Source organism: Pinus tabuliformis, chromosome Q, assembly GCF_031772625.1.
Source record: "Pinus tabuliformis cultivar Carrire ecotype Pingquan chromosome Q, CPIR1, whole genome shotgun sequence".
Classification (NCBI taxonomy): domain Eukaryota; kingdom Viridiplantae; phylum Streptophyta; class Pinopsida; order Pinales; family Pinaceae; genus Pinus; species Pinus tabuliformis.
The window spans coordinates 1,059,133,763-1,059,156,332 of NC_142296.1; positions in this window are offsets into that span (position 1 = coordinate 1,059,133,763).

Consider the following 22,570-nt stretch of genomic DNA (forward strand, 5'->3'; position numbering starts at 1 on the left):
GACCGTTATGCTCAGAACTACTCAGAGACTATTACAGGGTCACACTTGGTACATACAAACACTTGCTAGGGTAGAGAATATCAGTTGAATGAAATTTGGCAATGGGTAGGGAATAATTAAGGTTACCCTTTCATTGAATTTAGGATTTTCATCATAAATGGAAACTACCAAGAATGATTTCCACTTAGTCACATTGATTTTCAAAAATGACAGCAGGAGTAACGACGACAATGGGTAATTACTGAATTAGGATAAGTGTATTGTGTGTTAGCCAAATGGTAATTACCAAAGTAGGGTATAATCATAGTGTATCATACGATAGATATGGTACACTCCTCCCCCCAACTTAATTACAAAAGTCATCTTCGATATGTGTAACAAAAAAAGTCATATCATCCCTTAAATCCAAATCATACAAGTAAATGACAATCAAACGTACCTTCCTTGGCTTACTGTTATTGGGATGCAAGGATGTACAAGGAAAGTGACTAGATCAATGATGTACAACATTTCATGTGTGGCTAAAAATGAAGCTAAAGTGGATGCTAAAAATAATGCCACAATGAGGAGAAAAATAGGACATTACACATGAAGCTAAAATGGAAGCTCACAAGCAAGCTAAAAAGGAATATAAAGAGGATGCAAAAACAATGCCACAACGAGTAAAATAGAACGTTACAGGAAGCTATACATTAAGCTACATCATGAGCTAAAGAAGAGGTTAAACTGGGCATTTAAGTCGATGCTAAAGTCAATTTATTTAGCATTGACTAGCTCTCATTAGCGAACAAAGGCCAAAAATGGTGCCATCCCGATAAATAGTGCCAATTTTTGTAAAAAGGCAGAGAAAAATACACTAAAGTAGTCAGTGGAAACAAAAAAGGGAGCTAAAGAGGAAGCTAATCACATGGATTTGTTGTAGTGAGTTTTACAATGTTGTATCAGAGCCATAATGTGCCTCCGTTAGTAGGTTGGGGATGCCATAATGTGGTATTAGAATGTTAATATCACTATTTGGGAATTTGTAATCCACATAATTGATGGATATTTTGTTTTTACGAGTCTTAACTGATTGAGAAAATACTAAATGGTCAAGATTTTAAAAAGAATAGGTGAATTAAATAGAAATTTACCTCGTGGAAAAAAAAAAAAAAAAACTTTTTGAAGTAAAAAACTATTATTATTATTAAATAATTAGTTTTTGAAAGACCTTCTAGAAATATGTTGGGTAGGTGGTTTTTGAGTGGACACTCCACTCATTATCAAGGACAAATAATTAATTAAAATGTAGAATTCATGTAATTTTTTCTTCTCAAATTTGATAGAAATATTGGGTAAATGGTTTTGAAAAGTCCAACTTTTTGAACAAACAAATAATTATTTAAAATATATAATTTATATAATTTTGTCCACTTTGATAGGAATGTTAATATTTTTCTTCTCAACTTTGGGAGAAATTTTGTAAAAATTTATTGTGGTGCACAATTGATGATGGATGGAATTTTTGTTTTTAAGATTTTAAACTTATTTTAAAATATCAAAATTAAATAAATTAGATATACCCTTACCTAAAAAATAGAGTGCCCACTTTTAATTCAATTATAAAAGCAAAAGTATTTTATTTTTAAATAAAATAATTAATAATGTAAAATTCATATTCAATTTAGCTTTTCAAGTTTAATAAAATTTCGTTGGAAATTATAAATTTATAAAAAATTGATTTTTTTTATATATAGGAATTACTATTTTAGAGAAATTTCATAGAAAATATAATTCTGCTTTTTCAAATTTATTTATTTTTTCTTAAAAGTTATTGTTTTATAACTTTTTAGAAAAAATATTATTATGAAGGTACCTTGTGTAGAAAATATTCTTTCTTGGAAAATTTTTATTTTTAGAAATATTGTTTTATTAAAAATACCAAAGCATACTTCTTGCTAGAGTCTTTGGCCTGGTCGACACTTACCAATGAGATGTTTGACTAGCCCTTGTGTGCATTGATGATGAAGGATTTTCCATCCTTGATGAGGTTGTACTAGTTGACTCTCCGCATTAAGATTGCATCCTGCATGAACATGTAGGGACTCTAAAAAAAAATCTACACACATCAAGTTGAACTACATCCTACTCTACTTCATCAATAAAATTGATGCTAATATAAAATTTTATTCTATGATGATTGAATACCTTTATCTCTGCCTCCTTCCAATGGATATGGGATAGGATGGTCAAGAGTCTCTAAGCCCAATTTACTGGCAAGATCAGATGTTAGGAGATTTTCCTGTAATATTGAGTCAAACATAGCATAAGTTTTTATCTCCTTGAATTGTTATTTAAATTGAATAATTTAGTCATTTCCTTCTCTTCTTGTTGCTGAAGGCTATTCAAATTTACCTGCTTTTGAACTGATGTATAGATAATATTCTCATCCACATCCAATTTTATTTCCACTTGATTACTCGAATATGCAACCATGATATTTTACTTCTTAACATCTTTCTCTCAATTCTTTGGTCTGTTGATTTTTGAGTAGCTTAGGAGGTACTCCAAGCCCTAGGGTTCAGGGTTTGGAGGGGAAAATTCCATAAGTCACTTGTGAGCTTGGAACCCAAGCTTGGGGTTTTAAACCTATCATGATTTGGGAAACAACCATGGACACATTTGGACATGTGATGGATGAGAATGATAGCTCTCGTTGAGATGAATTCGATGCAATGAAAATCATCCGATTCTGAGTTGTAGAAATGGAGTTATGAATTTTTTAAGTTGACAATGGGTTTTTGGGCATTCAAGTCATGTAGGCTTGAAGTGATTTGTCCAAAATAAATGTCTATTCTTTGACCCTTATTATGTGTATAAATATAAGGTATGTGAGGCTCATTTAGAGAATCCAAGCACATCATTTCATAGGAAATATAACTCATAAAGGTAGCCGATCTCATAAGGAGAAGGACAAAGGTGATTGGGTCTACTTTTGGGCAAGTTTGCACCCATCAGGAGGCCGAATTAGTATAGGAGGACAACCACATGCATAAGGATGAATTTCAGGCTGAGCAACGATGAGTTTCTCCCCTTGTAAGTCTGATTTCTGAGAAGTGAGACAACCACATTTATTGGACATATTTTAGAGGTGTGATGGTGAGGTTTTGAGGGAGTTTTGTCCCTATTTATGAAGCCATAGCCCTAGAGACCAGAGAAAGTAGGTCGTAGGTCTAAATAGAGGTCAAGTGGGGTTGGTTTTGGGTTGTGTATTAGCCCTGAACATCAGCGAGGAAGAGGGGAAATTGAAGGACCCTAGACACAACAGAAAAGAGGTATGTGGGGTTGTTTTGAAGGGCTGATGTGGACCTATGTATTGCCCTAACCAGACCACATAAATTGATGTAGAATAGAACCTCAGTCCAAGATGAATGCAGGTATGTGTTGGTTGTGAGATTCATGTTGATTTGATATTGTGGATCATGGCCTAGTGTGGACATTTGTTGCAGCCTATAAGTGTCATGTGATGAGGTTGACTTGGACAGTTGGAGACCTCAACTAAGAGTAGAACTTATAGTGAAGTGTTTGGTGCCATTGGAATGGTGGGGGGCAGTGTGTTGGCTACCAAAAGTATCCCTTTACAACCAGTCTTGAAGAGAGGTAGACAACTTAAGGTTGGGTGAAGGTTGAAGCCTTATGTGTCGCTCTTTGATGGAGAAAAGAGGCTACTAAATTGGCAGAATGGAGCTCCGATATTGGGCAACCTAGAAAGTATATTGGATCAGCCCATGTTCATTGTAGTAGAGGTGAATTGCAGTAGTGATAAGTGGAAGCACTCTTGGAGACTCTATGTGTTGTCCTTTGATGGACTAAGGGGAGGCTAGAGAGAAGATCAATAGTGAAGGACCAACAAGACACTATATGACATAGAGTCTGCAACATGATTGTAATTTTATATTATATTCCATAGATTGTTGTATTATTTAGATTGGTTTAATATAATGAAGATGGGGTTGTACATTATTGTACAATATTTTTTTTTAAATTGTGTGTAGTTATGGATATTTGATTTACTTCTTTATATTTTCTGCTTTGAAAAGTAGTTCTTGTTGAGATTCTTGGTTTGGTAGCATCATAGATTCTAAGATTCTATCCTAGACCCAAGATCAAGGAAATTCAACATGGTATCAAAGGGTGTCTGAGCTACTTTGGAAGAAAATGAATTAGAGTTATGCACAATGAGTGCAACTTAAGAGGGAGTTGGTCACATTGTATGTGACAATGTCAAAGTTGCAGGCTGGTCTCCGGTATGAGGACATGTTCAAGGGGTTGTCTAACTATAGTCCATGGAAGGAAAGGATCAAGTTAGTCTTGCAGGTCAACAAGATCTGGGAGTTCGCCGAGAAATCCATCAAGAAATCAACTGACCCAAAGGAGCTGGAAATGTATGAGAATTTTCATACGAGGGTGAGATTGATCATCCTTGATGGTGTGAAGGATCCCCTAATACGTCATTTGTTCAGGAAGAACACTACACATGAGATATGGCTGGCTCTTCAAAATTTGTTCCAGAATAAGAATGAGAACCAGATACTGGTATTGTAGGATAAGTTGAAGTCCACTAAGATGATACATAGTGAAGGAGTGACATCTGACGAGATTGTCTCAGGTAAAATATGAGCTTGTTGGCATCGGTTTGCCTATTTTAGAGAATGATATGGTGAGGATCTCCTTGAAAGGGTTCACCAAGGAATGGAATCCCTTCATCAAAGGGATCATTTTCAGAGAGAAGTTTTCGGATTAGAATAGGCTATGGGACGAATTCATTCAGGAAGAGTTGTGAGACGAAGATCTTCATCTGAAGAAGAGGGCTTCAGATGATGACATGGAACTTGCATCATGAATGAAGGGTAAGAATAAGAAGGACTTGAGTAAAGTCAAGTGTTTCAACTGTGGCGAGATGGGTCATTTTTCGTCGAGATGTCCGATGAAGAATAAGGGAGATGATGATAAGAAGAAAGGGAAGAAGGTCATTGGTGTTGCCACTTTTGTTGAGATAAATGCTCTCACAAGGAGATTGGAGGGGGAGGACTTTGCTATGATATCTCATTTCTTCCAGGGTACTATTGATGAGGATGGATGGTACATGGACAATGGTGCGTTGAAACATATGACAGGGTCACAGGAGGTGTTTGAGACTCTAGCTGAATATGAATTGAAGTTTCACATGGTGTTGGGTGACAAGAGGCAGAAGGAGATCTCAGGATCGGGAGTTGTGGGTCCATGATGTACTATTTGTACTAGGACTTAGATATAGTGTGATTTCTATCTCAGTGATCGAGAAGAAGGGTTTTGAGGTCTTGTTCCAGGATGGGAAGGAAAGAATGAGGCCTAGAGGCTCAAGCTCTGATGGGATTGTGCTTGGAGTTAGAGAACATGTTCTATACAGGTTAATGGGAAAGCCTATGGATCATGGGAATAAGAAGAAGGAGAAGGTGTAGGTTCCAGAGAAGTAGTTTCAGGTGCAGGCTTCAAAAGAGAAGGTACAATTTCTTGAGAAGAAGTTCCATGTTCCATAGGCTCAAAGGGAGTCGAGTTCTAGCGGGAGCTTGCAGATTCTGAGGGAGACTTTGCAACCCAAGAAGAGTGTGTGGTCAGTGGGAAACATGAGTGCTTCCAAATATGGAAATAAGGAATCATGGAGGGATTGGAAAGTGATACAGGAGAAGAAGAATAAGCAAGATGCTTCTAGTGACAATGACACTTCTGAGAGAGGCATAGTTCATGCTTCAGGGATTTATGCAGTGGTGAGCGCCAAGAGTTGGGCGAGTGTTGCGAGTAGTGATGATGATGATGAGTTACTTCCTAATCTTAGAAGTACCTCCCTCGCTAATAGGGAATGTTGATTTTTGAGTAGCTTGGGAGGTACTCCAAGCCCTAAGGTTTAGGGTTTGGAGGGAAAAGTGCCACAAGAGTCACTTGTGGGCTTGGAACCCAAACTTGGAATTTTTCATGTATCATGATTTGGGCCAAAACCATGGACAAATTTTGACATGTGGTGGATGAGGATGATATCTCTCATCGAGACAAATCCAATGCAACAAAAATCATCTGATTCCAAGTTGTAGAAATGGAGTTATGAATTTTTTAAGTTGACAATGGGTTTTTGAGCATTCAAGTCATGTAGGCTTGAAGTGATTTGTCCAAAAGACATGTCTATTCATTGACCATTCTTATGTGTATAAATAAAAGGTATGTGAGGCTCATTTATAACATCCAAGCACATTATTTGATAGGAAATCTAACTCATAAAGGTAACCGAGCTCATAAGGAGAAGGACGAAGGTGATTGGGCCTGTTTTTGGGTAAGTTTGCACCTGTGAGGAGGCAGAATTAGTACAAGAGTACAACCATAGGCATAAAGATGAATTATGGACTGAGTAAGGATGAGTTTCTCCTCTTTTAAGTATGTTTCTGAGTAGTGAGACAACCACATTTATTGGACAAATTTCAGAGGTGTGATGGTGAGGTTTTGAGGGTGTTTTGTCCATGTTTATGAAGCTACATCCCTAGAGACTAGAGAAAGTAGGTTGCATGCCTAAACAGAGGTCAAGTGGTGTTGGTTTTGGGTTGATTATTAGCCCTAAACAACATCGAGGAATAAGGGAACTTGAAGGACCATAGACGCAACATAAAAGAGGTCTGTGGGGTTTTTTTGAAGGGATGATGTGGACCTATGTCTTTGATCGGAATCTGGATTAGGGGCAAAAATTTGCTCAAAAATAAAAGTGCTCATAATCACTCAAAACTTGAATGACCATGTCCGTCTCGGCGATACGATCCCAACACAACTCGTTTCACTCAAAACAGAGCTCATATGAGAAAGATAGAGCATTCTGGCCATTTTGTCAAATAAACAAATTTTGGGTACAGGCTCACTGGGATGTTGACTAGGCACCCGTACACCCCAGTTAGAAAAAATAATATTCCAAGGAATATTCTGAGAATATTCCCACAGGTGGTTCAATCATATTGCGACAAGTGTCGACATATTATTGGTCAAGTGCATTTGAGGTGGAGCAATGAGAGGTTGACATGTGGCAAGCCCGGAGGATGCCATGTGCCCTCTCAAAGGTCAGGTAAAATTGTTTTGGCAGGTTGAGGAATCGAACTTGTTATCACTCAGATTTTCCTTGAAGTTGTCAGAAGAAGGAAAGGGGTCCGAGGTAACCACAAACCAACTTTTAAGTACAGAATCTAGCCAATCTATACTCAGAGAGGGCTCTCTCTTTAAGATTTAGCTTTGTTTTATATGATATTAGGCTAGTTATGAAAGCTTGGGGGGTTTTGATTTTGTTTGGTGGTGGAATTCAGGAGCAGATGGATAGAATAGAGTATTTTAGGCCATTGGGCTATGGAGTCAACTGAAGATGGCTTAACTGGATCAGGTTGATTCAACAAAGGAGGGCTTCACAAGGCAAGATAGCTAAACAAGAGACAAATGGTAACTTGAAAGGGTGAAATGGTCTTGAAAGGATGAAGCGCAGTTAAGAATCCTTCAACAAAGTTTCAAGGTGAGGGAAAGTGAGTGATCATTAACAAAAAGCAATTAAGAATTTCTTGTTAAATGGCCACAATGATAAACTAAGAAGCAGGGAGCAATTAAGAATTCCCTACCTATGATAGCTTAGAAGAAAACATTAAGAATATAAACGATTTTAAAGACAGAATGCAGTAAAGCACTTTCTGAAATATACTTTTTCGTTTATCATTCAGATATGAAACACACGTGAAATATTAAACCAGAAAACAGTAAAAACATAAGATATAGAATACTTATTTGTCCAACGTTTGACACATGAATCCTATAAAAGTCCTTTTCTTTATTACTTCATCCAGCCAGCCATACAATAGTTGTTCAATAGCGCTTCTATTCCAAAATAGAGAGTCTATAGAAATGTCTAAGAATCCACCATAAGTACTTTGAATGAGGAAGTACTTATACAAAAATTTACAACAAAATATCTCCTAACTGAGAGAGATATATTCTAGGAAGACTAACTATATTTTACATGAATGTAGAGACAGATGGTCTCAAAGATAGAAACTGAAAGTGAACTGATGGCTTGCTGTCCCTGTTTTTGTTGAATGAGCTAGAGGCAGGCGCTATGATTGTGCATATTGTTGTCCTGCTCATAATTCTGTGCTGGCTAATTGCTTTTCATCTTTTTACTGATACTCTTTTACCTATTCTAATACTCTTTACCTATTCAGATACTCTTTACCTAGTTTACCTTCATTCACCTTCTTTTACCAAAATTGACTATGGTAAATACTTCAATTTTACTTTTTACCAAGGTAAATCATAAAATGTCTGTCATATTTGTCCAACAATCATCCCTTGGTATCCTGGTCCTTTGTAGCTTCCTGAAGATTTCATCAGCCTCTGTGTATTTTACAAAATTGGGCTGTACAGGAAACAAGTGTTTCAATTCATGCTCAACATAAAAGAGGTTCTCCAGGCTATCATAGAGAACTCTGCCTGTAGGTAATGCTTTGGGTGCAGATGCACTAGCTGATGAACTGGCTTGGTTATTTGCATACTGACCCAATTTGTCGATATAATCCTCATGCCTCATTAACTTATCATTAATAACTGAAGGACTTGGAAGTCCTTTACTCTGTAAAATGCCAAACTTTTCCATAAATTCATCTATGTCTTCTTGCATATTTTGACATTTTCTTTCTAGGTTCTGCATCAGAGTCCTTTTGGTTAAGACTTTCTTGATTTCTAGGATAGTTCTAGTTCTGTCCTCAATATTTAGCTGTTCCAATTGGTGCCTATTTCTGCTATTTAGAAAATTTATCAACCTGATAGCTTCTTCAGGCTTTCCTCCTAGCTCTTTTTTGAATTTCTTGAAGAGCAACTTTGACTAAGTCAATCTATTCAAAAATTATTTGAATTGATGACCAAACATCATTGATGGATTGAGTGATGTTGGTCCATAGAATTTTTCTGATATCTGTTAAAGGCTTTTCAAAGGTGAGATCCTTTTCCAGTGTTTTTACTTGTTGAGCCAAGCCTTTGTTTTTCCTCACTTCTTCAGCAAAATTGATTTTAGACACATCATACTTTTGTTCCAAGGTAACGAATTTCTCCTTTACCTTCTGCAATTCAGAAACTTGGAGTTTCATCTCCTCCATGGATTTGATTAATTCTTCAGTGCTCTGACCTGAAGTTCCTACCTGTGTTGTACCTGTTGCTTCAATAGTCTCAACTATTACCAAAGGGACATTTGGTGCAAGAGCTATTGCCAATGTTGAAGGGACTACTGTGGAGACCACTGGTACTACATTTTGAGGCTGAGAGGTTGACTCACTCTACCTGCTTTGTAGTGTTTTCTCTAATTCCTGCTCTGTCTCCCTTAATTGTTCATTTAGCTTGAGGACTAAGTCCATAAGCTCTTCTTCATTCTTCTTTTCAATTACTTCAACAGTTTGTGGATGCATCAGTGGTGGCAATTTCAGTTGCTTTCTCAGGGCAGCTATATCTTCATTTTTCTTCTTTATCAGGGCTTTTGCAGCTTTTACATCTTTTGGGTTATGACCCAATCCAATAATCAAATCCTCCAATGATTTGATTCTATTGTCTTTTGCCTGTGAGGAGGCTCTTTCCAACTACAATTGAGCCATGGTATTGTTCAGTGAATTCTCCAATCTGTGTGCCATCAGGGCCTTCCTTGTCAATGTTGAATAAACCATTTCACCTGTTTGCTTATGCAGTTCTATTTGATCTATGGGGTGAATGTCTTTGGCTAAGACCTCAAAATCAATTTTGAGGTAGTCTGCAAGGGTTTGGGGCTGCTATACTTTAGGCTTTAAAAAGCTCATCTGCATTTTTCCTTCCTTGATGTCATAAGCTGACATCAACCTAGTTTGATTGGTAGGAGCCATCTTCAAATATTGAGTGTAAGTTTGGGCCTTTATATGTTCATTTTTGGCCTTTATTTCCTTGAATTTTTCTTTGATGTCTAAGGTCTTGTTAGATGAAGACCTGAAAGATGAAACTTCAACGCTTTGTTGTCTTTCAAGCTCCTATCTTTGTGAGCTAGAAGGTGTCCCACCTACTGGGAATGCATGTTGACTATCTCCACCTTCTTTCCATAAACTCCCTGTTGTTTCTTCAAAAAATTCCTCTTCTGAGTGTGGATTTAGCCTGTGCCTCTTAGCACCAGGTTGGCCTGAAGAACCACTAGCAGGGGTAGCTACTTCCCTATCTCTCTTTAAGCTCTTTTCCTCATTCAAAGGAGTCTGCAAAACTGGGGGGTCTCCCACATTAATCTGAGTTGGATGGGACTGTGGTGGGGCCTCTTTTTCTGAGATTTCAGGCTACTTTGACATGTTTGATTGCCCTGATGTTGGAGTACTGGTTCCTTGTTCTTTTCCCTGTGATGATTCTGCAAGGGGTGCACTAGTTTCCTGGGAGTGCCTTTGAGAAGTATCTACTGTAGAGGCACTAGTTCCTGGTGTTGGCTTCTGAGAAGTCCCAACTGGTACCTGTTCAAAAGAGTCCAGGTCAAGTCTTTTTTCTAGGTCTTTCATCACATTATCTACATTGACCTGATCACTATCCATCTCAGCAAGAGTTCCTTCCCTCCATTCATCCATATTAGCATATTGCTCTATTTCAGGGATTCTGTAATGAAAATATGGTGATAACCTATTTTTCATTCTCCTATCACAAATGAAACTGTGTGGGTCATATTTCCAACCAAAACTTTTACTTAATTTTAGGTGTTCTAGGATTTCTTCTGCTGCTTTGCCTGCTTCTCTATTGTTGCAGACAAATGGGCCTAGATGATCCTTAATTCTCAGCTGTGCTTTCTTCTTGGCCTTGGTAAAGTGAATCTGATCTGAGTTTATCATTTGTCTATAATACTCCAATGCAAACAACCTCATTGGAACATATTTTGGTAGTTTGAATGGAGGAAGCTCACAACCATATATCCTGATCTCTGTGTGATTCTGGTACAAGTACCAGTCAGGAGGATTTCCTGTCAACATGGTGGTCATTGGGTGGACAAACTGGTCAACTAATTCATTGTATGAATAAAGACAAGAAAAAGAATGGTGGAAGATAGAAGTCCAAAAATTGACTGACCTTAGATTACCCTTTGTATCAAGTTCATTCATTGAAAATGGGAACTTGTCAGACTGATAGTAGAGGATGAGGAGATATATGAATGTTGAGTACTTGAATACTTTCTCATTTTCCAGCCTCATGAACTGGTCATGGATTTTTTCAGCAATGAATGCAGCATAATTGTACTTGACAGTAGGGGGCTGACCAGGGGTAAAGATGGACATCAAAACTAGGGTCAATTCATCTACATATTCACTAGTATTGAATCCCATGACTACAACTATCATATCAACTATAGTTTTTCCTGTCTCTGTGAAGAAAGCTGACAAATAAGGAGGAGGATTTTTGGGTTGATGCTCCTTATCCACAAAAGTCTGACAAAGGTGACTGAGTTCAAACTGGGTCAATTTAGATGATTTTTCTAGCAAATCTCCAAGGGAAATGGGGGTGAGGGTTTGACTTGGATGAAACTGAAGCATCTCATTGATTGAGTCTGCAGTAATTGTGAAGAGGACAGTTTGATTGGGGGACATTACTGCTCTGTGGTTGGGATCATAGTTGGCATGACACTGATGGATAATGTCAGGGAAAATGCATATAGAGGGGAGAAAATACATTGGGAGATTTGATTCCCAAAGTCCTATGGCATCATAGCCATTCAAGTAATTGTCTCAGCATTGGCAAAATACTTTTAGGTGGTCTTTATCAGTATTCAGGTCTTTTATTTGAAAATCTTTATCTGTGAGGGGCAGATAATCTAAATCACAGTGAGGGGTAGTGATAGGTGCTACATTGAGGGCAACGGGGGTTTCCATTCTGGTTCTTGTGGATTCAGATAGGAAACTGGGGTTTTTATGTGAAATTGGTGAAACAGAGGGTCTTGGGAAACTTGAATTGTAAATGCAGCAACTGAATTATGGTGAATTTTGGGTTTTTTCCAATTAATTGCAGAGAAAGCAAGTATTTACAAGGTTTCTGGATAGAAACTGGTAAATACCTATTTTTTGTGACGGGCAATGGAGTACAGGTTCACTGGGTGCGAATGGCGGACTCAGAGTGGCATCGAACTGCAAGTTTGAGGGTGGTTGACAGTTGGGTGCACGAGCTGGTTGATTTTCAACGTTCAGGTTGTTGCATGCATGCATTCGCAGAATAGGACGACAAACTGATTACCTTTGTTTTTTATGCAAAGTCAACTTTTGGCGGGTTCAGAATTTGGACAAGTGGAGTCAACGGGCAAAATATTTGATGTTTTGTTGGTAGCGGGATGAGGTAAGCAATTTTCATTGCACTGCTAATGGAGGGGAGGCGGTATTTGGGCTCAACCGCGCGATTCCATATGATGAGTGACACATGGCACAGGCACTGTTTGCAAAACCGCTCGCCATCGTGCGCTAAAGTTCGGTTGCGAAGGGTCATGCGATATGCACGACAACTGTCGGATCTGAGGGATCCGATCGGATGGCTATCGGGGAGGTGAGGTGGCAGATGGTTAACAGAGGGCGGGCCCAACATAATTAAAGGTTTTAATTACATCGGGGATGATATGGTTGGTTGAAAAAGTTATTAATTAACCGTGGGTGTTAATTAATCCTTTTATTTAACATGGCAGGGTCAGGGTTCTTAATTAGTTACAGTTTAACTAATTAATCCCATTTATTAACTCTATTATGGTTATATTTAACCGAGGGGAAAAATATGTAAGAATCTGGGATTTTTGCATAGTTATAATAATACGGGAGTGGGTAATTTTTATAGGGGAACTATATAATAACATAAATTAGTGGTTAATATGACCAAATGAATGGAAAAAGTGCTAAGTTTAATGTTTTCCTAAAATATATTTCATCATACAACACTTATACCTTAGACTAATGATATATGAGGGTTTTTATGGAAAACGTTTTAATTTCCCTAAGTAAAATAGGATTTTACTTAGGAAAAGATTTCTTTAGGGAATGAATGACGTTATAAAGGGGTGAATCTTGATGAAGGGATTTAAGTGCTTAAGGTATTATAGATTATTGAGCCGAGGGTCTGGTCCCTCCAAAAGTTAGAGAAATGCTCTGAGCCCCTATAATATGATAGATACCTTAAAACTTAGGGGAAATTAGTGAAAATTGACGGGAAATGAGTAGGGAAGTTAATTATTTTTTACTTTGCTTTCTTGATGTGCCTTCCATGTGATACATGCCTTTGCTTTGTGGTGAAAGTAAAATATTTACACATTTAAATTTATCATTCACCACATATTATTCTACAACCATCATCTACTTACCCTACCTACTTAACCTAGCATTTTCACTTTCTTTATTAGGGTGCACTTACACTGGCAAACCCTTATCAAACTTTCTTTTCTTTTACATGGTGATGCCTATCTAAGTCTACACTTATTACATCCAAGGGCTCAGATTAAACTGTTGAGCTCATTTTTTCACTCTACCTATCTACTTATCTGCCAAGATTAAACTGTTTGGTCAAATCTTTATTCTCTATTTCTACAACATGAAAATGAAAAATGAACTAGTCAAGTTTAAACTATTTGACTATTCATGAATTGTGGCATAGGTAACAAGATGCACACAATTGTTTATTATACAAAAGTAAAAAGTAGTGGCATTTACACTTGCACACTTTCCTGGTCTTTTCTTTTGGTGGGGTTCATTTTCTTTCATTTTTTGACCTCTTTTTATTCTTTTCACCCTTTGATTTTTCTTTTAGGGTATACCCTCTTTACATTTTTTATTTTTTTTATTTTTTACAAATATGGAAAACCTTTGCAACAAGAAAAGGTATGAACATATTACAAAGCTAAACCAAGTCAGTCATGATATATGACACCTATTGGTATAGGGGCATAACAGTGGCTCCACTTGGGGATGGATTTCCCTAGTGGAAAGTCAAGAACAGTAGATCAGAGGCCTCTGAATGACTTTGACTGTGCTCTGCAATCTTCTTTTGCTTGCTGCTTTATTGTATGTATGACAGTAATACTTCTGAAGCTTAGGGCCTTCTGTTCGAGCTTCAACTCCAAAATCTTATTGTCCAATCAAGACTATGACATTACAAAGGATATCATATGTACTATGAATAACATGGTTACATTATTAAGTAGGATCAAAGTAATGCTTTAACATCTGACCATTGACTGGTCTTTCTTCTGTTTCTGTACCATCTAACTCTTTGAGAAAATATGCATTGTTTCCTTTGAAAGCATAGATGATGTGTGGTCCTTTCCATAGGAAGTAAAACTTCCCATGTTTCCCCTTATCCTCTCTTCTGGAATCCCATCTTAACACTTTATCTCCAAGGTAGAAATCTTCTGCCTTGGTTCTTCTGTCAAATATCTTCTTAAGTTTCTCCTGCAACACTTGGGATCTTTGGTACACCTCCTCCCTGGTCTGCTGCAAATTGATAGTCTAGTTTATCCTTCTTTGAATATCATTAGGTTCCACTTGAGCTTCTTGGAGTATTTTCATGACAGGAACTCCTAATGATGAAGGAAATACAACCTCCATGCCATATACTAACTCATAAGGACTGGTTCCAATGGATTTTTTGGTTGTAAGCCTGTCTACCCACAAAGCATTTATCAGTTTTTTGTTCCAAGTTTTCTTGTTTTCTTCCAACAATTTTTTGATGATATTAATTAGACTCTTGTTGGAAGATTCTGCTAGTCCATTCCCTTGAGGGTAGTAGGCTGTGGAATGGCCCAATGTAATGTGATACTTGTTACAGAAACTAATCATTTTCTTTGACTTGAAAGCTACAGCATTATCAGTAATGATTTTAGTGGGACAACCAAACCTGGACAATATATTGGTCTCTAGGAAACCTATGATCACAGTGTCATTGGCCTGTCTGGAAGGAATGGCCTCTATCCATTTAGTAAAATAGTCAGTGGCAGTGAGTATCCATTTGTGTTGGCCTAAAGAGGGTGGATGGATTTCTCCAATGAAGTCAAGACCCCATTGTTGAAAAGGTTTCTCAGTGGAAATGGGTTTTAAGGGTAAAGGTAACAACTTTCTTTTTCCTTCAAAAATTTGACATTTATGGAAAGAAGTTACAAATTTCTTCACATCTGCAAACAAGGTCGGCCAATAGAATCCAACCCTTAGGATTTTATCTGCAGTTGACTTCCAATAGAGATGTCCACCATAGTCTCTTGCATGAAATTCTTGGAGAGCCTTGTTAGCTTCATCTTTTAATAAACAATTCAATAAAATTCCTTCATGATTTTTCAAAAAAAGAGTATTATCTAAAATACAAAACTTTGAAGCTTTCATTTTTAAAAACCTATTCTTTGTTCTGGATAACCCTGGAGGAGCCTGCAGGTTTTGTAAAACATAAATTACATCAGCATACCAAGGTGAGTCTGAAAAGGCCTGGCTGATTTGTGGAGTCGCCATCTCCTGCTTGTTATCCAATTCATTTATGTCTAGGGCTTGACAATTAGTTTCTGCCATGAGTTTGGCCAATCCCTGACCTTTTATTAGTTTTGTAGGTTTTATCTCTATATCATACTCTAAGATGGTAGCAATCCATTTACCTCTTTTGCCATCAATTCCATCCTGAGTTAGGATGTCTTTGACAACTGCATTAGGAACATAAGCTATCACATGAGAGTATAATATGTAGACTCTGAAGTCTTTAATGGCTTTTACCAGTGCAAAAGCTTGTTTCTCCATTATTTTGTATTTTAATGATGCATCTCTAAGTGCTTTACTAAAAAATGCTATAGGTTTTTCACATCCTTGATCATCCTTTTGTAATAAAACTGCAGCTATGGTGTGTTCTAATGCAAAAGAAAAAATGATGAAGTCTCTATCAAATTGTGGACTGGTTAGGACCGGTGTTTTGGTTAAGGCCATTTTGATTTCTTCAAATGATTGCTTGGCCTCTACTGTCCATTTGATACTTGAATCCTTTTTTAGCATGTTATTTAGTAATCTAATGAGTTCTGCTAAGGTAGAAATGTATCTCCTCAAAAAAATTTATCTTCCCTAGGAAAGCTTGAAGTTCTTTAATACTTCTTGGATGAGGTATCTGTAGAATAGCTTCGATCTTGGAGGGGTCAATTCGAATGCCATCTTTGGAAATGATGTGGCCTAGAAGTTTACCCTCCTCCAGACCGAACAAGGACTTCTTTGGATTCAAAGAAATACCATATTTTTTGCATTTTAAAAAGACTTGTTTGAGATAGTCCAAGTGTTGTTGATCTGATTTAGAAAAAACAGTTAGATCATCTAGATATATAACAATAAAATCATGAATTTCTTTGGCAAATGAAATGTCCATTGCCCTTTGGAAGGTTTCTCCTGCATTTTTTAGTCCAAATGGCATTTTGATGTACATAAAAGTGCCCCATGGTGTTGTAAAAGCAATTTTCTCTTGGTCATCAGGATGAACCAAGATTTGGTTATATCCTGAAAACCCATCTAAAAGTGAAATTCTAGAAGAACCCACTACCCTTTGCAAAATATGATCCATTTTGGGTAAAGGATAGTTATCTTTAAGAGAGACCTTATTCACATTCCTCAGATCAACACATAACCTTATTTCCCCAGTCTTCTTCCTAGTAGGTACCAAGTTAGACACCCACTCTAAAAATTTGATAGGGGCAATAATCCTTGCTTCATACATGCATTTAATTTCTTTTTCAATTAATGGTAATAGCATATGGTTGATTCTTCTGAGTTTTTGCTTAAAGGGCTTTTGATTTTCTTTCAGAGGTATAGTGTGCTGAATAATAGAGGTGTCATAGGACTTCAAATCCTTGTAACTCCAGGCAAAGACATCCTGGAATTCTCTCATAAGTTCAACATACTTTAGCTTCTAATCAGGAGGTAAAGATTTTGACAATTTTATCATTTTTGGATTGTCCTCAGTTCCTAAATTGTATTCTTCAATATCTGCTTTTAATGGTTCCATTTTAGGTTTCTTGGGAATATCATTGGAATCAAACAGATCTTCTAGAGGAGTCAATCCTTTGGGTAAATGATTTTCCTTTAGGTTGATAACCTCTGTTTCTTCTTCAATTATCTCATCTAGGTCCATTTGTTTCAGGTCTTGGATTTCTTTTTGAGTGAATTTTGTGGGATGAAGCATATTTATTGAACTTTCCTTGAAAATGTTTATTTCTACCTCATCTATTTGTTTAGAAATAACAATTGTATCAACATCTATGTTACTGTTAGAAAACTCTTCATCTAAAGTTAAAAAGTTATTGATCTGCTCATCACTATCAAAAACCTGCCAATTCTTCAGATTATCAAGGATGGCTGGTCTGTGCCTAATCTCAGCAGTATACTGATGATTAGGTTCAAAAGGTAATTTGTAGGTGCTAGCAAACATGGCCAGGCTGTGGGCTTGCATGTTGTGTTTTCTAGGAATAGTTGCAAGCTGAGTTTCCAAAAAGTATTGAGAATTTCTATGACTGTTCCTCTATAATATCCTAGTCTAATATCCCCGGTTGTGGAAATTCCTTTAATCTGTTTGATTATTAATTCTAAATCTCCTATGACAGACACTCTGATTACTCCTAATCTTTTGACAAGTTTAAGACCCAACAAGAGAGCCTCATATTCTGCTATGTTATTGGTGCACTTAAAATTTAATCTGTAGGCATGGCCTTCAGCATGATCATTTTCTAAATTGTACACCCAAACTCCTACTCCTGCCCCTAGTTTATTGACTGAGCCATCAAATTCTAAATGCCAAAGGATTTCATGCTCATAATTGGTGTCTGGGGTAGTAGGAGCTTGTTTAACAGTGGGATCTGGTTTTTCGTTCTCATCTGATTTTTCTTTGTTATCTGATATTTCCTAAATATGAACACTTGATTTTTCTTTTTTAATTTCTTTTGGTTCTGCTGCTAAAACTTCTAAAGTGTTGGTAAGATTGGTTTCTGCATTGTAAAGAATGAATGAGTCCATATCAAAGTGTACTGAGTAGATGGGGAAATTTTGGGGTCTTTCCTGACTACTTACTACATATTTCATCAATGTTTCTCTGTATAGTTTCTTTGGTTGTCCAAAAACCGATATAGTAGCATATGACATATCCAATTGAAGAGATCCCTGAAACTTGGCACCCCAGGATATGGATAATAACATGCCATATTTGGGTGGTATATCTGCTACCACTATGTCCATTAAAATTGTTTTTGCAGGGTATTGAACCAATGAGACACACAAGTCTTTTATCAATCTTAAACATCTCACTTGACTAGAATCAAAAGAAAACAAATCTTTGTATGGTCTAGTGATGTCTAGGTCTAGCTTTTCCATTACAGACTTGGGCATGAGATTATGAGATGCCCCAGAGTCAAACATGGCATTGTGAAGAATCTTATCATGTATGTTTAAGCTCACATAGAAGGGAGGAATTCCTCCTTCCAATGGTTTTCCATTCACTTCTGGGCCAAAGATTAATTCAGGCTGGTCATCAAAAAGATTAACTGAGTCTTCAGTTCCAGTAATTTTCAGTGATCTATTGATTTGAGTTCGGTAGGCATCATGTTTAGCTAATTCAGATAATGGGACAACAATTTTCAGCTTACCTACTTCAGTTTCTAGATTAAAGGGTTTTTCTATTTGGGCTTTTGGATTTCGAACAGTAGTATTCTCTCTGTTTTCTATGTTTTCTATGTTTTTCTCCTTTTTAGGAGTGGAATCATGATTTGTTGATTCTCCTAAATCAACTTCTGGAGGTTCTTCCACAGTTCCCTTAGAAGGAAGGGGAGTGGAAGGCTGTCTATTGTTTGGTTGATTATTAGAGACATCTTCAATTATGGGGTTAGAAGGATTAGTGTTTGATCTAGAAAGAATATGTACAGGTGTGGTTATTGTCTTACCTTTTTTGGGCTGATTTGGAACCTTTTTCTTGTTTTCTTCAGGGACATCAATTCTTCTACTTCTTAGGTTGTATTGTTTATGCACCTCAAAGATGGTTGTGTCATATCCTTCCCTAAAGTCGAATGATTCCCCTGATTGAGTTTGAAACTATTTAAGTATGTGTGCCTCTTGATCCTCTTGGGTCAAGTAAACTTCGTCATTACCAAGTCCCATCAGATTGATTTGAGTATCCTCTTCTGGTTCTTCAGAGTTGGAAGCTTCTGCATAATTCTCCTAGAAAGGGGGTCTAATGTTTTGGTTTGGACCAGTCTTCCCAGTGTTCTGGTTTTGATTTTTCCTGAAATTAGGATTCCTCCCTGTGTTGGTTGGCTGACCATCCCAAGGAGCTTTCCTTTCATTTATCTCCACTCTGTCTCCTAGTCTATCCATCCCTTTAATTATGGCATCTAGCTTTTGTTCAAAGGGTGAGCTTTCTTCCTTTAATGGTATCTTCCTTTCACTCCTAGCCCTGGCTCTTTTAGATATCAGGTTGGCTTCAACACTGACTGCTATGCTTTGCATATCTTCCAAAGTAGGAGGGGCTCGTTCTCTTAGCTGGAAAGCCATATCAGAATCAAATCCATCTGGGAATTTGATTAAGGCTAAACCAGGTGGGGGTCTAAGATTTTGAGGGATGGCATTATAGACACTGTTGAATCTAGTGCAATAATCTTGCACAGTTTCTTGTGTTCCTCTTTTTAGGATTTCGTATTCAGATAGAATCTGAAGAGGGTCTTTATTTTTCTCCCATCTGTTCAAGAATTGTCTATAGAGAGTTGCTAGGCTGTCTATACTATTTGCTGCTAAACCTCTGAACCAGGTTCTAACTTCCCCAGATAAACTCTGAACAAATATTCTCATTTGCACATCATCAGTATCTATTTCATAAATTTCAAAATAATCAGTCATCTTTTTGGTATGTTGTTGGGTTGTATAGGTACCAGTACCATCAAAAGTAGTGATCTTACTTTGGTAATCCTAGGGCATGGCACCTAAGTTTGCTGGTAGTACCAGGGGGCATATCTGTTTGCCATTGTTATAGGTAATGGTGGAACAAAAGTTGGGGTTGGAATAACAGTGGGTGTTTGAGTTGTGGATGGAGAGCTAGAGGTGATGGTCTGATGTGGAGTGGTTTGAGGTTGAGATGTATGAGGAAATGATGATGAACTTGCAGAAACAGTAGTGATTACAGAGGGATTAGGTGTTCCTTCAGTGGTAAGATCAGATTGTGGTGAGTTCTGCAAATATCTATCAATTGACAAATTAGTTGCTTGGAGCTCTAATTCTCAGATGAACTTTGGGTCTTGGACTAGGTCAACTAATTCAGAATCAGATGAAGTCCTAAACAAAGAGGTTTCAAAGTATTCATCAAAGGGTTGGTCTTCGAGGTAAATCCACCTAACAGGACAGGATGAAGATCTGAAGGTGGGTCGAGGACTAACAGAACTTTCTTGTCTCCTAAGAATTCTGGGGATCAGATTGGGGTTCTCAAACACTTGTGGTGGGTTGGGATCAGGATTAGCTCTAGTGTAACGAGTCCTTTCTGAAGCCAGGTTTTTGGGTTTTGTTTTTTATTTTCTTAACTGATATCAAAACAACTTCTATGATTTCTTTAAGATGCTTTAGATTTAGGGTTTAAACTTTCTTAAAGTTTTTTTAGACTGAGGAATTGTCTTCCCCAGTGGAGTCGCCACTATGTTATCACTCAGATTTTCCTTGAAGTTGTCAGAAGAAGGAAAGGGGTCTGAGGTAACCACAAACCAACTTTTAAGTACAGAATCTAGCTAATATGTACTCAAAGAGGGCTCTCTCTTTAATATTTAGCTTTGTTTTATATGATATTAGGCTAGTTATGAAAGCTTGGGGGGCTTTGATTTTGTTTGGTGGTGGAATTAAGGAGCAGATGGATAGAACAGAGTATTTCAAGCCATTGGGCTATAGAGTCAACTGAAGATGGCTTAACTAAGTCAGGTTGATTCAACAAAGGAGGGCTTCACAGGGCAAGATAGCTAAACAAGAGACAAATGGTGACTTGAAAGGGTGAAATGGTCTTGAAAGGATGGAGGGCAGTTAAGAATCCTTCAACAAAGTTTCAAGGTGAGGGAAAGTGAGTGATCATTAACAAAAAGCAATTAAGAATTTCTTGTTAAATGGCCACAATGATAAACTAAGAAGCAGGGAGCAATTAAGAATTCCCTACCTATGATAGCTTAGAAGAAAACATTAAGAATATAAATGATTTTAAAGACAGAATGCAGTAAAGCACTTTCTGAAATATACCTTTTCGTTTATCATTCAGATATGAAACACATGTGAAATATTAAACCAGAAAACAGTAAAAACATAAGATATAGAATACTTATTTGTCCAATGTTTGACACATGAATCCTGTAAAAGTCCTTTGCTTTATTACTTCATCCAGCCAGCCATACAATAGTTGTTCAACAACACTTCTATTCCAAAATAGAGACTCTACAGAAATGTCTAAGAATCCACCCTAAGTACTTCGAATGAGGAAGTACTTATACAAAAATTTACAACAAAATATCTCCTAACTGAGAGAGATATATTCTAGGAAGACTAAGTATATTTTACATGAATGTAGAGACAGATGGTCTCGAAGATAGAAACTGAAAGTGAACTGATGGCTTGTTGTCCCTGTTTTTGTTGAATGAGCTAGAGGCAGGCGCTATGATTGTGCATCTTGTTGTCCTGCTCATAATTCTATGCTGGCTAATTGCTTTTCATCTTTTTACTAATACTCTTTTACCTGTTCTGATACTCTTTACCTTTTCTGATACTCTTTACCTGCTTTACCTTCATTCACCTTCTTTTACCAAAATTGACTATGGTAAATACTTCAATTTTACTTTTTACCAAGGTAAATCATAAAATGTCTGTCATATCTATCCACCAATCATCCCTTGGTATCCTGGTCCTTTGTAGCTTCCTGAAGATTTCATTAGCCTCTGTGTATTTTACAAAATTGGGCTGTACAGGAAACAAGTGTTTCAATTCATGCTCAACATAAAAGAGGTTCTCCAGGCTATCATAGAGAACTCTGCCTGTAGGTAATGCTTTGGGTGCAGATGCACTAGCTGATGAATTGGCTTGGTTATTTGCATACTGAACCAATTTGTCGATATAATCCTCATGCCTCATTAACTTATCATTGATAACTAAAGGAATTGGAAGTCCTTTACTCTGTAAAATGCCAAACTTTTCCATAAATTCATCTATGTCTTCTTGCATATTTTGACATTTTCTTTCTAGGTTCTACATCAGAGTCCTTTTGGTTAAGACTTTCTTGATTTCTAGGATGGTTCCAGTTCTGTCCTCAATATTCAGTTGTTCCAATTGGTGCCTATTTCTGCTATTTAGAAAATTTATCAACCTGATAGCTTCTTCAGGCTTTCCTCCTAGCTCTTCTTTGGTTTTTTGAATTTCTTGAAGAGAAACTTTGACTAAGTCAATCTGTTCAAAAATTATTTGAATTGATGACCAAACATCATTGATGGATTGAGTGATGTTGGTCCATAGAATTTTTCTGATAT